The sequence below is a fragment of the Aphelocoma coerulescens genome, chromosome 9 (assembly GCF_041296385.1).
Source record: "Aphelocoma coerulescens isolate FSJ_1873_10779 chromosome 9, UR_Acoe_1.0, whole genome shotgun sequence".
Lineage (NCBI taxonomy): Eukaryota > Metazoa > Chordata > Aves > Passeriformes > Corvidae > Aphelocoma > Aphelocoma coerulescens.
In genome coordinates this window covers 21900318-21913706 of record NC_091023.1, presented here as the reverse complement: position 1 = coordinate 21913706, position 13389 = coordinate 21900318, and the positions used below count along the sequence as shown (strand labels likewise).

General features: G+C 41.8%; 1 long non-coding RNA gene across 2 annotated transcripts in view; it reads left to right on the top strand.

Moving 5' to 3' along the window:
- The window catches only part of LOC138114846 (uncharacterized), a 45853-nt gene that overhangs the window by 19779 nt on the left and 12685 nt on the right, over positions 1-13389 (top strand). The window contains exon 2 of one of the 2 annotated variants that reach the window (XR_011152842.1): positions 7272-7402. The exons of the other annotated variant lie outside the window; for it this stretch is intronic. This is a non-coding gene — a long non-coding RNA (uncharacterized lncRNA). The remainder of the gene's footprint in view (positions 1-7271; positions 7403-13389) is intronic. 2 annotated transcript variants of the gene reach the window in all.

Sequence of the window (13389 nt, the reverse complement as noted above, 5' to 3'; positions counted from 1 at the left end):
GCATACAAAGTAGCCCTGGTGTCTGGTATAAGTGAGATGCACAATTCCATGTGCTCATTGCTACAAGGATGTTTTTGGTAGGAATATAGACACCACTGGAAAAGGCTTCTGTTGTGTGAGCCATCTCTGCACAGCACCGTTTCCCAAGGTCTGAGGGAGGCGATGCTTTTTGTGTGTGTGTGTTTCACCACCTATTATTGCATTTTTCCTGGCCTTTCTGATAAAAGGACTTGGCTGTGCAGCAGGGGAAGGGCTGCTCCCTGGCATTGTCCAGTCTGACACTGAATACTGAGTCTGACTGAATGATTTTGATGGATGAGGCAAAGACCGTGCCAGAAAGCACCTGAGGAAGCTCTTCTGGGAAAGTTCCTGGGGAGGAATTAGGCAGGAAAGAGACAGCAAGCTGGGTTTGGCAGCACGGGTGGAGCTGTGGAGAAGAGTTGGGGAAAGACTCAAATCTGAGTTTCAAAGGGGAAGACAAAAAGGGAAATTTCCTGGGGATCCAAAGGAGCTTCTGTAGCTACAGATTGTTACTCTGGGAAACCCCGCTGGACTGAGAGCAAGGGAGGAAGAAAGGCTGTGCCATGCACAGGCAGAATGAGCAGGGAGGAGATTTGCTTGCATTTTCCATGTTTCATCTGGCAGAACCAACCTTTCTTTATCTTGCTGTAGTCTGCTGCCCAATAGCACGAACTTTGAAGTTTGAAAGTGCTGTTGGTGTTTTGGAATTCTTTAAGGAAAAGGTAAAAACATCTCTGTCACACTCCTCTGAGTACCAGAAGGTCTTGTCACAATTTAGGTGTGGGCTTGGAGAAGCAGCTCCATTTTGTGCCATTGAGGGCTTCTTTTCCCCAGTTATGTTACAGAATTTATTTTAATTCCAAACTGGGAAATTTGCTGGTACATCTAACTTAGGACTTTTGGTCTGCAGAAATCTTGCCAAAACCTTGAAGCTTATAGAGGCTATGAAATTGAAGCAAACAACTTAAACATTTGAAGCTTTACAGCCAATATGAGCTTAATAACTTGAAATCTAACACTTTATAGACTTTTTTTACCATAGCTAGCAAACCTAACAGCATTTTTTACTTTCAGACTTAGTCTACCTGAGAGTAGCCCATGAGGTATCTAGGAATACTTTTCCAGAAATAATCTGATTTTATAAAAGGGGTTTTGTTACAGCTGGAGGTCTCTGTGCAAGCTTTGTGTGCACACGTCCTTTAGAAGATTGCTGCAGACCATTTAGAAGAACATTCAAAGAGTTACCCAGTGTATAAATGAAATGTAAGGAAGGAAAGCACTACATGGAATTTTTGCATTAGTGGTGAACAGACTCTAATTATGTTAAACTTTCACTGATAAAGGAGGTTTCTCTTACAAAGTTAGGACCCTAAAAACATACTGATGAAACCACAGTTGTGTAAACACCTGATAAAGTACTTCGTCAAAGGTTGCAGAACAAGTCTATAACCCTGTGACCTCAGCACAGATCTTGGGTGGTGTTATGGCTTTAATTTTGGCAGCAGCAGGCAAGGAGATTTCATGAGTAAGGATCCCACAGTCATTAGTTAATAAGAAAGAGAGGAAAAGGTCTCTCAAACCCACCATGGCTTTGGTAAAAGACCAGTGGAGATGCTGATTGTTAATGTAGTTACCACGTGTGTAATTTGGAAGATTAAATTAGAGCTCTGGTGATCTGTACATTGACACATTGGAGATTTCTTCACTGAAAACAAGGTGAAAGGTTCAAATGTCAGAAACTGGCAATGGTAACAGTTTACTGATCACTGCTATAGGTTTGGTGTATATTCAGTTCAGGAGTACAGGTTGCCTTAAAGAAGATTTCCATCCATATGTGTGGCTGTAGACACATCTCGGTAGCAAAATTATCTGGGAAAATGAGTAAATTTGGTCAAATGGTGTGTGGCCATGGGATTCTTTGGCAACTTCCATAAGATCACTCAGGCTTTCCCCTGCTGGGCTGGAAGGCTTAAGAGCTAGTTTAGGTCCAGCAATAACCTGCCAGCATTGCTGGAGCTGACTGCTTTACTTCACTATTTTTCTGTTAGCAAAGGAATGTTTAATCATGCCCCCCTGTTTTAAAGATAACTGTGTGGCTTTCCCTGGAGTGATTTTTAAAGTGGTTAATCAGAGGGACAAACCCAAAAAGGCAAGAGATATTTAATTAGTGCCTCTTCTTCTACTAGCCAGCAGTCCTAACCAGATGCCTTCACTTCAGACCCATCCAAGTAATCAGCCTGGTAACGTCACTGCATCGCACATCAGGCACCTGGCAAGTTCAACACTGACTGCATCCCAGAAAATGTCTGCTAAGGAAGGCTACTCCTGAAAATTACTTTCAAAACCTGAGAGCGAGCTTCACACAGGGCTGAAAACAAACTGCTTTTTTATAGTGAACTGTAATCCAGCCTTTACCACTACTAGGCACTATCAAAAATCCTGCAGGAAACCAGCATAATGAAGAACCAGTTAATGGTGGTCTTGTCTCAGTGGAGAGAGGAAAAGAAACGTCAGTATGGAGAATAAAAAGCGTGATATGATTTCATGCAGCACAGCTTTCCAGCTTCTGTTCAAAGTCACACTGACATCTTGGTATGCAATTTCAGTCAGTAGATCAGGAATTGTATATAAACCCCCTGTCTTTACTCATAATGAGATTTGTGTAAATAACTTGCTAGAAAACATATTGAAAACATATAATTCACTCTTAAATATGAATGCAGATGGCAGGTAAGAGGAACTGAATTTACTAGCTTTCCTGCAGCGTGCTTTGCAATGGATAATTCAAATAATATATACGTATGATATTTTTGGCATATGAGCTGCTCTATGCAGAGCTAGCACTGGATTTTGTAATAATGATGTGTGTGCAGGACACATTTGCTATCTTGGGCACATTACTGGTTACACAGTACTGGCTGGGAGCCAGCTGTACCTCAGATATGCTAAGTTATGAGACATGATCTTTATTTCTATTCAGAAAGCCATTGCTTTCCAGAAAAGCATGGGTCTGGAGGGCATTGGCTTGACCAGATGAGTTTAACAGGCTGCTTGCCCTCACCTCTGCTGGAGTAGGGTTTAGCCTGCCCTCCACACATGGCCATGGGGTTTATCTTTAGTCCTGTCCAGCCTAAATTCCTTCTTCAGCTACAATCAGCAAGAACCAGAGGCACATGGAAGGGATTTGGTGACCCTTGGTGGGGCAGAATGTAAAAGAAGTTGAAAACCAAATTTTATGCTCCCCAAAGGCTGACAGGTTTTGCCTATCTGTCACTGTCCTGGCCTTTTTTGGAACCAAGAGCTTGCTGCAAAAATGAGATTTCAAGTGCCCACCAAATTCAGAGGAGCAGCATTATAGTTTGTGCTCCTTTCTAGGTGGATGCTGCTTTATAAAAATAAACTTGACGTGAATCTCTCCCTCCCACAGAAGCTAACGATGTTCCTTGCAGCACTCCTAAGCCCAAGTCATTCCTGTTTTATTGGCCCAAATTCAGACAAAGGTTTCACCTCCCCCCTTGTGCAAACTTAGAGGTCTTCCTCACATAGTAAATAATTTTCTTTAGAAGCATTAAATCAGGAACAAAGATATTAGGAAAATCTCTGCCTGACTTCAGCTTAATCTGTGTGCTGTGCTATAAATCTGTGCCTCTTGTTACCAATCCTTATTTTATGGAAAATTCCTGTTATAGCAATAATGTCAGGGTAAGAGGAGTAGTCACAGAAGCAAAAAAAGGAAGACAAACAAAAAAAACCCACCCCAAGCTCTAATGAAGCATATATTGTGCAATCAATATACTACAATAATTTCTGAGGAACTTTATATTCTGTACAACAGACCAAAATCTCCTTTATAGATTGCCCTTCTAAGACAAAATTTGTCAGTGCATTCAAGATGTAACCAAAGAGAGAACCAAACAATCAGGCAAAAGTCAAAACTGAGACCAGGGCTTCCTCTTGATTGGGGTGTAGTTCAAAAATGCCTCTTGGACTCTGAAGCAGGAGCATCAGTCTGTTGATAGTGTTCACAGGAGGAGCTGGCCAAAATGAGCGGGTTTTTTTGGAAGCAACTGTCAGCTGGTGTGATGTGAGTATATTGTAGCAAGATTCTGAGAGCTGTCATGATTGCTTGGAAAAAGCAATATAATTTCAGGCCAACTAATTTAATCCTTTTGATGCCAAGAGATTTGCTCCTGCTAAGTCCAAACACAGAGCTATCTCACCAGCACTTTTATTAAGGCAAACCATGTGAAAGGTTCACTCCATTTTGATGGACAGATTATTAGGCAAAAGCAATAATTTACTGAAGCCTTATTTTCATGCAGTTTCTGGGAATGATATTAAAGTTACCTTCAAGGCCAGCTCTCACCATCTCAGGATGGTGTGGGTTTGGTAAACTCCACCAAGAATCCTCTCAGCAGCATTGTCAGTATTAAAAACACAGCACACATCCGTGCCTCAGGACTAAACAGAAATAAAGCTCTTCCCTAAAGCAACCTAACCAGAATTCATTCCCCCCTACTTTTTATTGTTTGGTTCACCTCTGTAAAGCTTTTCAGCATTTATATTCATTTCACACTGTCAAAAGCTGAACAGAAGTAAGATAACAAATGGTTCTGGTAGCAGCTGTCACCACCTACTGTCTGTGTATGCCTGTGTGAGTCTCTAAATGGAAATAAAGTACTTTAATAACACATTTTCTCTAAACTGTCCTCATGGATAAAGTTACTCTCAAATCAGTCCATGAACACTTTCCAATTCGGTGCCCACTTCAGGCTGCATCTCTGTCTCTCCTCTGCAGCCTGGGTAGGTATGCAGCACTGTGATTTAAAGACATTTCAGATGAAAAGTACTTTAACAGCACACCTTCTCTGGCTGCTGCTTGCCTGCATTAGCTGCTTGTGGTGTTTGAGCCTTCTCCCAACATGCTTAATTTTGTGGCTATAAATTCAGCTGCCTGACTATTGCATTTTTTTGCTCCCTTGGCTCAACCCAGGAAGTGTCCAGAGCCACAAATTAAACAGGAACTGCTCTGCCCTCCCTGTTCCTGCACCATTCCCTCCAGGAGCAGATGGCAGCTGGGAGGATAAATACCTCCAATTTCTTAGGGCCCTGAATAGAAAAGAAACTCCATTTCAAGGTGAGCTCTAAGGTACTGCTTTCCATGGGCAGAGGTGAAGCAGCACTGCACCTTTGTGCTTATCTGTGCTTGGGTATCACAGTGCCTACGAGAGATGCAGGGAGCTGTGGGGTTCAGGTGCCTAAAGGAGTTTTGGCTTGGAGAGAAGCCCTTTGTGGGTCCAGCCAGGAGAGATATGACATGCCCTGAGCCACACACAATGGTGGCTGTTGAACCAATATCTTTCAAGATGGGTTAATTCCTCCTCCAAGGCTGTCCCAAGTATTTTCCTTTTTCTTTTTTTTCCCTTTTCTCTCTCTTTTTTCCCCCATATGTTACCTGCTGAGCAATCTACCACATGGTCCTTGGCTGCATTTCTTGGTGATTGTAAAACATGTGGTTTGCATCTGTTTAGGTCAGTGAGGCTTTTGGTTGTAAGGGACAAGTGGTGGGTGATTATTTTTCATCAAGTATACTGCTTAACATTTACAAAGTGTGGAGAAAATACATGGTGCTTTTGAGCACCTGTCACCTCCAGGTAAATAACTTAAAAGCATGTGAGGAAGCCGATTAGAGTTAATTAGAAACTGACTGATCTGCTTTGGCATCAAAATTATTGGGAAATATGGCTTGTCCTTTCTGGAATACAGATTTTGCTCTTGTACACACACAGGAGTGAGGAAGTATGTTTTTTTATGGTCAGCTTGTAGTATTCCTTTGAGGAAAAAAAGCACTTTATAAGGCATACATGTAACAGCAGTTCAGGCAAGAGCAGGAGCATGAATCCTTACAGACATATAGCTGTGCAGTTTCTCAGCTTTATTTCATGGTGATGGGCATGCTGGAAATGTCTACAAGATTAATAGATTCAAATTCAGTGATCAGAAAATGGGAGCGTGTCCAAATGGATCATTATAACAGATTCCCACTTTATCTATTGCACAAGCCAGGTTTGAGCCATCTGTAAGCTTCACATTCCTGGTCTAAAATCTTCTGCAGCCATAAAAGACAATAAGTATCAGTAGGGGGAAAAAAGTCAATTTCTTGGGTTTGCAGCCTAAAATATAGAGATGGGACTATAGGGAGAGAAAAACTGCTGAGGTTTTTTCTATTATTTTTCTCTTTTAAGCAAGTAAAATGAGTAGGCTGTATTTAGGAAACAACTTTTTAATTAGAAGTTTAAAGAATATTTATAGAGAGTAAAGTCAGCATCTCACACTCAGGCTTTGGGGAGGAGGGTGATTGACTGCCATTTTTGATGTTCTGTGTCTAAGACCCAAGTGTGTACCCCCAGGAAGTTTCTAGAGGACCTGTGCTGAGGACAAGTTAACTTCTGAATCTGAGTTTTAGCCGCAGAAAGTTGATTCTCTAAACATACAGCCTTTAATATGCTCTCCCTTGAGGACTTTCATGGTGTTAAACAGTGTCTCATCTTTGCACAGCTCTTTCAGTGAGAGAGGACAGGGAAAACTCTATAAAGGCCCACTTTCTAACCTTTTCTTTCCAGTGGATGGCCAGGAATTCCAGTCTGTGTGCTGAGAAAGGAAGGGACTACCCACTGTCTTACACTGATGGCTCCTTGGACCTCAGGCCACCCCTGCAGAAAGATGCAGCACCGGGGCACGGAGGGTGGGCAGAAATGTGGCTGTGCCCTGACCTTCGTGCCCCAGGTGACACTGACCCAATGGGCACAACAGGCAGCACACCCAAAGATCCTCAATCCTACAGTGCTCCCAGGGCTGCCCATGAGCACTGATGCCAGGAAAGCTGCCTGTGCCTTTCTGATGTGCCCTAGCAGTGGATAGAGTCCTCGAGATGAACTTCTATTCATGTAGGTACTTATACAGAAACACTCATTTTTTGCTTCTCACACTAGGAGGCTGATGAAAAGCTTGGTTGGACCACGCTGCCTCGCTCTGTATGGGTGTGAAATGATGTCCCCAAGGCGCTGGTGCCACAGCCACTTCCCAGATTTTAGCTTCCTGCAGATATTTTTGCCTGGGAGAGGGCGTGTGGCCGAGACCAAGCCTTGTCTGCAAGCAGTGAATCACAGGGCAGTGAGCTGCAGGAGAGGTTGTTCTGGATGCTCAAGGTGTGCAAAGGAGATGGCACTAATGCTTCCCTCCTGCCACAGGAACAGTGCCTGCCACAGCCATCTGTGGGAAAAGGAGATGTTCCAGCCTGTGGAAGGCACCGCCACAGCACCCTGGTGAATTAATCACGCACTGCCTTTGCCTCACACGTGGGAGATGCTTCGTGCCTCAGGTACTCCACACCAAAAACTGTGTGCAGACATACTGTGGACTTCTTCCTGTGCACAGCAGCCAGGAACCTTTCTCATTTATTTTTAAGTCAGAGGGGAGGATTATTTGCGGAACAACAGGGTCTGAAATATAAATCTGGGCATGTTTTAAACAAGCTGATGTTTCTGAAGTTTTTTGTGCTGTCTGATATTAGGAGATTAGTGTGAGACAAGATCTTTTGATCCTCAGAAAGGTTTTATGTTATTTTGTATCTAAGCTGTTAATAATTGTCTAGAGGTCTTATAGAGATATGTATATGATATGGTTTCCACTGAGATTTTAAACTAACGAGTGATTTCTCATACCCTTCATATCCCAGTCCAGATGTTCAAGCCCTATTTCCCTACATTCCAACAGATGGATGCCAAAAATTTAGGGAAATTTGCAGTGTTTCTCAATGTAGTGTATTTATGATATTCTCTATTACAGAAGAGTGAAGACTATGCCCCAATTTCTGCAGTTTTTTTCCTCACCAGCAACAGAAAGCACTTAATTCTTAAGCCCTGACAGTGAGAGTTCTCCAAGGGAGCATTATTTTTTCCTCTCCCAGGCCAACTTTAATGAAGCTGACTAAGTCCCTCCTGATTAATTTAATGGTAGCTAAATAGTGCAGAAATAGTGAGAAACCACCAATTCTTCTTCTGATAACTCTGCCTTCCTGATGTCAGTGGTAATCAGCATCATGCAGTCCAACACATAAAATCTCTAAATTAAACAACCATTTCTATTTTCCTTTCTAATAAATTTGCTTTGTTTTTTTTTTTCCCAATCCAATAGTTTTAGTGCCAGTTGTTCAGAACTGCCTGTTATTTGCGTGTTTGCAAAACAACATGATCTAAAGAATGATAATATGACATGAATATATAGATGGATCTAGGAAAGACATTTTGGCTTAAAGAACAGGCAAGAAATGCATGATATTTGCAATATGTGAGTTAGCACTTGCTTTAGGGATATTATTCAAATTTAATGCTATGCACACACTTTTCTGGATCAGGATGTCTAACTCAAAATGTTGCAATGTCAGACTAAAGCCTTAATTTCCTTAAATCTGAAAAATATCTGGAAACATTCTGCACCAGAAACTATAACTTTGAATTTCCTGACCTTTGAGCTTATTACATCTCATGTGTCTCTTCACCCCCACAAAATGCAGAGGAGTTTTTCTTTATTTCTTCAAAAAACATTGAGCAAAACATCCACAGTTCCAGGTCCAGCAGCTCAAGTTTGCTACTTTTCTTTGCACCATCTCCAGTTTGTCTCTATCCCAACAAAGAGGCAAATTGAAGACAATACAAAGTAAACCAACAAAAATACAGAGGTTTAGAAAACATGGCCTAGGAGGAAATACTAAGAGCACTGAATTTATTTAATTCAAAGAAGACTGAAAAGAGATCTGCTAAGAGGTTGCAGAGAGAATAGGGTGGCTAATTGCCCTTCATGTCAAATGAGGATACAAACCCATCATGGGCTATTTTGCAGCATGAAAGATGTGGAGAAACTATCAGCTTGCTGATATAGAGAAGTCTGTCTCACTGGAGATTTTTAGAAACAGTACAGAAGTGTCTTTCAGGGATGTTGTGTGTTTTGCTTCAGAGGAGAGCTGGATTAAGAGAGTGCTGAGAAACCCCAGCCCTACAATTCTGTGATTTCCCAATCACTCTGTCCACAATTCCAGGAAGAAATTCTGTAATCTCCAGCTGTTCTCTCACCACCTTTTCATTTCCTCTTAGGAGGAGACAAGTCCTTCTTTCTTCTCAAGTGACAAGTGTTTTTGTCCCCATCACAGCTCATTTCTTAATGCAAGGGGAGAAAAAAGCACTAGGAAAGGGTGACAGTTTCTGACCTTACTCACTCACTGCTATAATATTTATTGCTTCAAAATGAAGTGCCTTCAGTATGGTAGAAAAAAATAGAAATAGGATATTTGCTTGCCAGCTAAAAACCTCTAACATTTCACAAGTTATTTTGAATTAAGTTTGGCAGTACAGTGCTGAAACAAGTGTAGTTGGACCCTTTTTCAGGATGTCAAGTGCACAGCTGAAGTGATTGGGGTGAGAGTGGAGATAAAACATTAGAGAGAGCCCAGAGAGTCCAGCTTGCAAGTTCTCTATTCTCATCACCAACCATATTCCTGTAAAATAGGAAGTGGCTCTTTTTCTTCTGTTTTATTTTATTTGAGAGGCAGACACTGGCCTTTAAAGATCCTTACAGCTACAAAGGGGTTTTTGCATCATGTATTGTGGAAAAAGTCAAGCCCTCATCTGCACAGTAAATGTTAGCAGCCAGGTTAATTGTGAGGATATAGGGCATCTTTCAAGGTTTATAAGACAGCTGAGCTCTTGGAGACATTGTTTGCACAATGCTCTAATGCTGCCTCTTTGAAAGCAGCCTTTGGCTGCAGAGTGCTACTATTTAACAGGTCTAACATTGCTAAAATCGAGACACTGATGCCATTATTAAATTTCATTCTGCACACAAGCAAACAGTTTATCATAGTCTGTTCCCAGCAATTGTAATCCAATTTTTGTTATCTTACATTGTTTAAAAAAGAGGCAGAGGGAGAGAAAGATACTGTACATCAGTCTGATAAAAATGTTTAAATAACTGGTACTTTTTTGTGATTATGCTGGTTTTACAGCAGCATTATGGAAACACGACAGGGTAACTAAAATCTGATTATGTCTAAGTCCTTGCCCATTATGTGATTATTAAGAACCATGACTTCTACTGGCACATTATGAATTACATGGTCATAATACAAGGGATTTCCAATATAATTAACTGAGATTAGCAGCACTGGAGAAATCTGGGAATAATGATACAACTTTGAACAATCAGTTTTACTGTAAATGCTGCTGGCTCTGGCTTCCAGGAAACAGGAGGCTGGTGGCTGGAGCAGTGACCCACCTGCTGGGCTTTCCTACACCTCCTTTCTCTTCCCTCCCCTCTGTGAAATTAATTGCAACCTTGCCAGAGTGTTAGGTACTCACTCTTTAACTCTTTTCTTCTCATATTGTACTGATAAAACTCAAGGCTGGATAAGAGATTTTGAATAAAGCCAAAGGTCTGTAGATCCCTCCTTTAGGGGGCTCAGCCTGAAACTGGAAAGGGCTCTGCTTTTGAAAGCTCAGAAGTAATGACTTGTCAAAGAACAGGACTGCTTGAGACAGCTCAGGTTTGAGTACTTAAAGGCAGAAAGTCATGAAAATCACAGATTAGTTTCAAAGATCATAGCCAAAGTCAAATTATTTCTTTAGTATCTCAGGCAACCAAGAAACCTTTTCCCACAAAACCCGGCTTTTGGATTCTTGGCTGCTGGAGACAAAGGCATCTGAATCCAAAGGGGGCTGCTCACTGTAGGAAGGAAAAGGATTTAGATCCAGTGGCCGTTTTCTGGCTCTAGAGGAAAAAGGGAAACAGAGGGAATGATGGAAATACTGTAGAGAAAAAAAGAGGCTAAACTGGACTTTTGTTTAACCAAAAGATTAAACATTTGATGCTCTAGTGTGTGGACAGCTGGGGCAGAGTGGGAACTCCCCTGATTATTGAGATATCATTTGGCCCTGATAGAGCTGGGATTAAAAAATGGAGCATTTTTTTTTCACTTTGTCTCCTTTTGATTTCCCCTATACATAAATACAGTAGAAGCCTTAGAGAAAATAAAAAAATCACCTGAGATTTTTCAGTTCAGTCCAGTGCCCCCCTCCTTCTACTATTTATGAATAGCTCTTGATTTTCGGATTTCACATGAAATGGCATCTCAGGATTTTCATTCAGCCCTACTCATCCCAGGACTATGCTCCTTGTTGACATGGATTTTGTTGCATCCAGTGAGCACAGGGAGTGCTTTGCATCTCCTCTGCTCTGGTGATTGTGCTGCTTTACCCCTGTGCCTCCAGTGCTGGGGGGAACCCGGGCACTGCTGCTGCTGCTGCTGCTGCCTGGAGCAAGTGCTGCCTTCCCGAAGGGTCCTGTGGAGCTGCTCGTCAATATGGTGCAAAGTGCTGTCCTTAGGAGTTTTTTTGGAATGTTGACATGCTGTTTGTGTGATACCAACCCTCACAAACTCGGCAAACCCAAGAGAAATGTCCACCTCATCAGTGTAGACCAACTCTGTTTCTATTTCCATTAGTTTTGACGCAGAAATATGAAGTGGAGGTCTTGGGAATATCCACTTGCCAGTCGAATGGTGTTTCCTCTTTGTTCTAGCTTGTTTTCATTGCTTTCTGATTTCTGTTCGGGGTTTGCTCTGTCTGCACCATTTCTTTTGTTGTCTTTCTTTCTGTTTCCCTGCCTCCTTCCATGACTGAAAGAAAAATAGCAAGAGGTGAGGGGATAATTGTATGATTTAAGGTAATTTCAGCAGACTTTTTTCAGCAGTGTGCTGAGCAATCACAACTCCTACTGAGTTCAGTGGGGATGGAAAACCACTGGCCCTTCCCAGATAGTGCTCTGTGCTCGTCAGAATAGAGCTCAAAGGAATCATATTTATAGCAAGCTATTTTGAATGGCAGCAGTAAAGCAGCTGGAGGAGGCTAATGTACTTGCATCTGGCAGCAATTTTACCTGTTTGTAAGACATTCAATCCCCTTTTTAAAACAAACCATAGCATAGCCTAAAGATTGGAAGCCACATTTTCCAGTTCTGGCTTCAGCACTGGGCAATTTAGGAAATGATGATTTATCTTCGCTCTGCAGCGGAGCAGAGAGACTCCAGCCAGCCCCAGCCCCAGCTGAGGGGATGAGCCCTGATGATCTCGGTGCCATGTCATGCCAACAGAACTGTCACACGTGGGTCCTGTGCTGGAGCTCCAGGTGGACCTGCAGGATGAGGCTACAGCCTGTTCTGGAGGGGAGGCACAGGGCTTTCACAGCCTCCTGGGTGGGCTGTTCACTGAGGGTCTGATAGAAGTCTAGAAAATGAGTGCATCAGATAGAAGTTTGCAGGAATTTTCCTCTGAGCAGCCACGTAGTGCTGAGGAACCTTTGAGGAGAATTAGTGGACTCTTCTCCTTGCCAGAATTCTACCAAAGGCAAAGCTGCTGACCAGGAATTCTTTGGTCACTTGCAGATATTTCTCTGATGGACCAGAGAAGTGAACTTTGCTGTTTCAAGAGGATTTACACTGTTCCTATTGTATTTTTAGTTATTCAAGCTGATTACATGACTTTGGGTTGTGGAAGCACATTGTATCAGGCAGCCTCACTTTAACCATTATCTCAATGAAAAAAACCCAAACCCATGTCCAGGGAAAAGCTTTTAGAAAATCATTATCTTTGTCAGTTAACTATTTTCCCAAGACTTTTGTTAAAATGTCTGGTTTTTCTTTTGGAAGTGTTTACTGTAAAATGCTTCTAATGAATCACTAGGCAGGGGAATATATATAGACAATTTCGTGCTACAGTCAGAAGGAAACTACTCTAAATGTGTGAGCTCTCAGGAATGATTTTCCTGGTCAGTGATAAGTAAATTCAGCTTTCTGCAAATCTGAGGGTTAATCTTTGCTAAGAGATGTATGAACCTGGCACCACCAGCTACTACAGCCAAGTGTTTTGTTGGGTCTATCACTAAGGAAATCACGTCTCTCCAAATGGAGAGGCTTACATGGAAAGAAAATATGCATTCAAACTGAAAATAACATAATTTGTCTTCTAAAATCTTCTGGTTTTGTCTGTTGATTTCCCAATCTATCTAAGAAAACCTTCTTGGGGAGAATGGCCTGCCTACTAGGTAACATAAACTTACTTATGTGCATAATTTTATGAACCCTATTACTTATGCTTTTTGTTCTGTATCAAGTTTGACTCTGCTTTCAACACCTTCTCCTATTATCTCACATCAGATTAGAGAAGAACCTGCTGATAAATCACACTGGCATTTTAGCTGGCACCTAGTTGTTAAATTCTTTGCCAGTTCTTTGATGAGCCCTTTTTTCTTCAGAATTTAA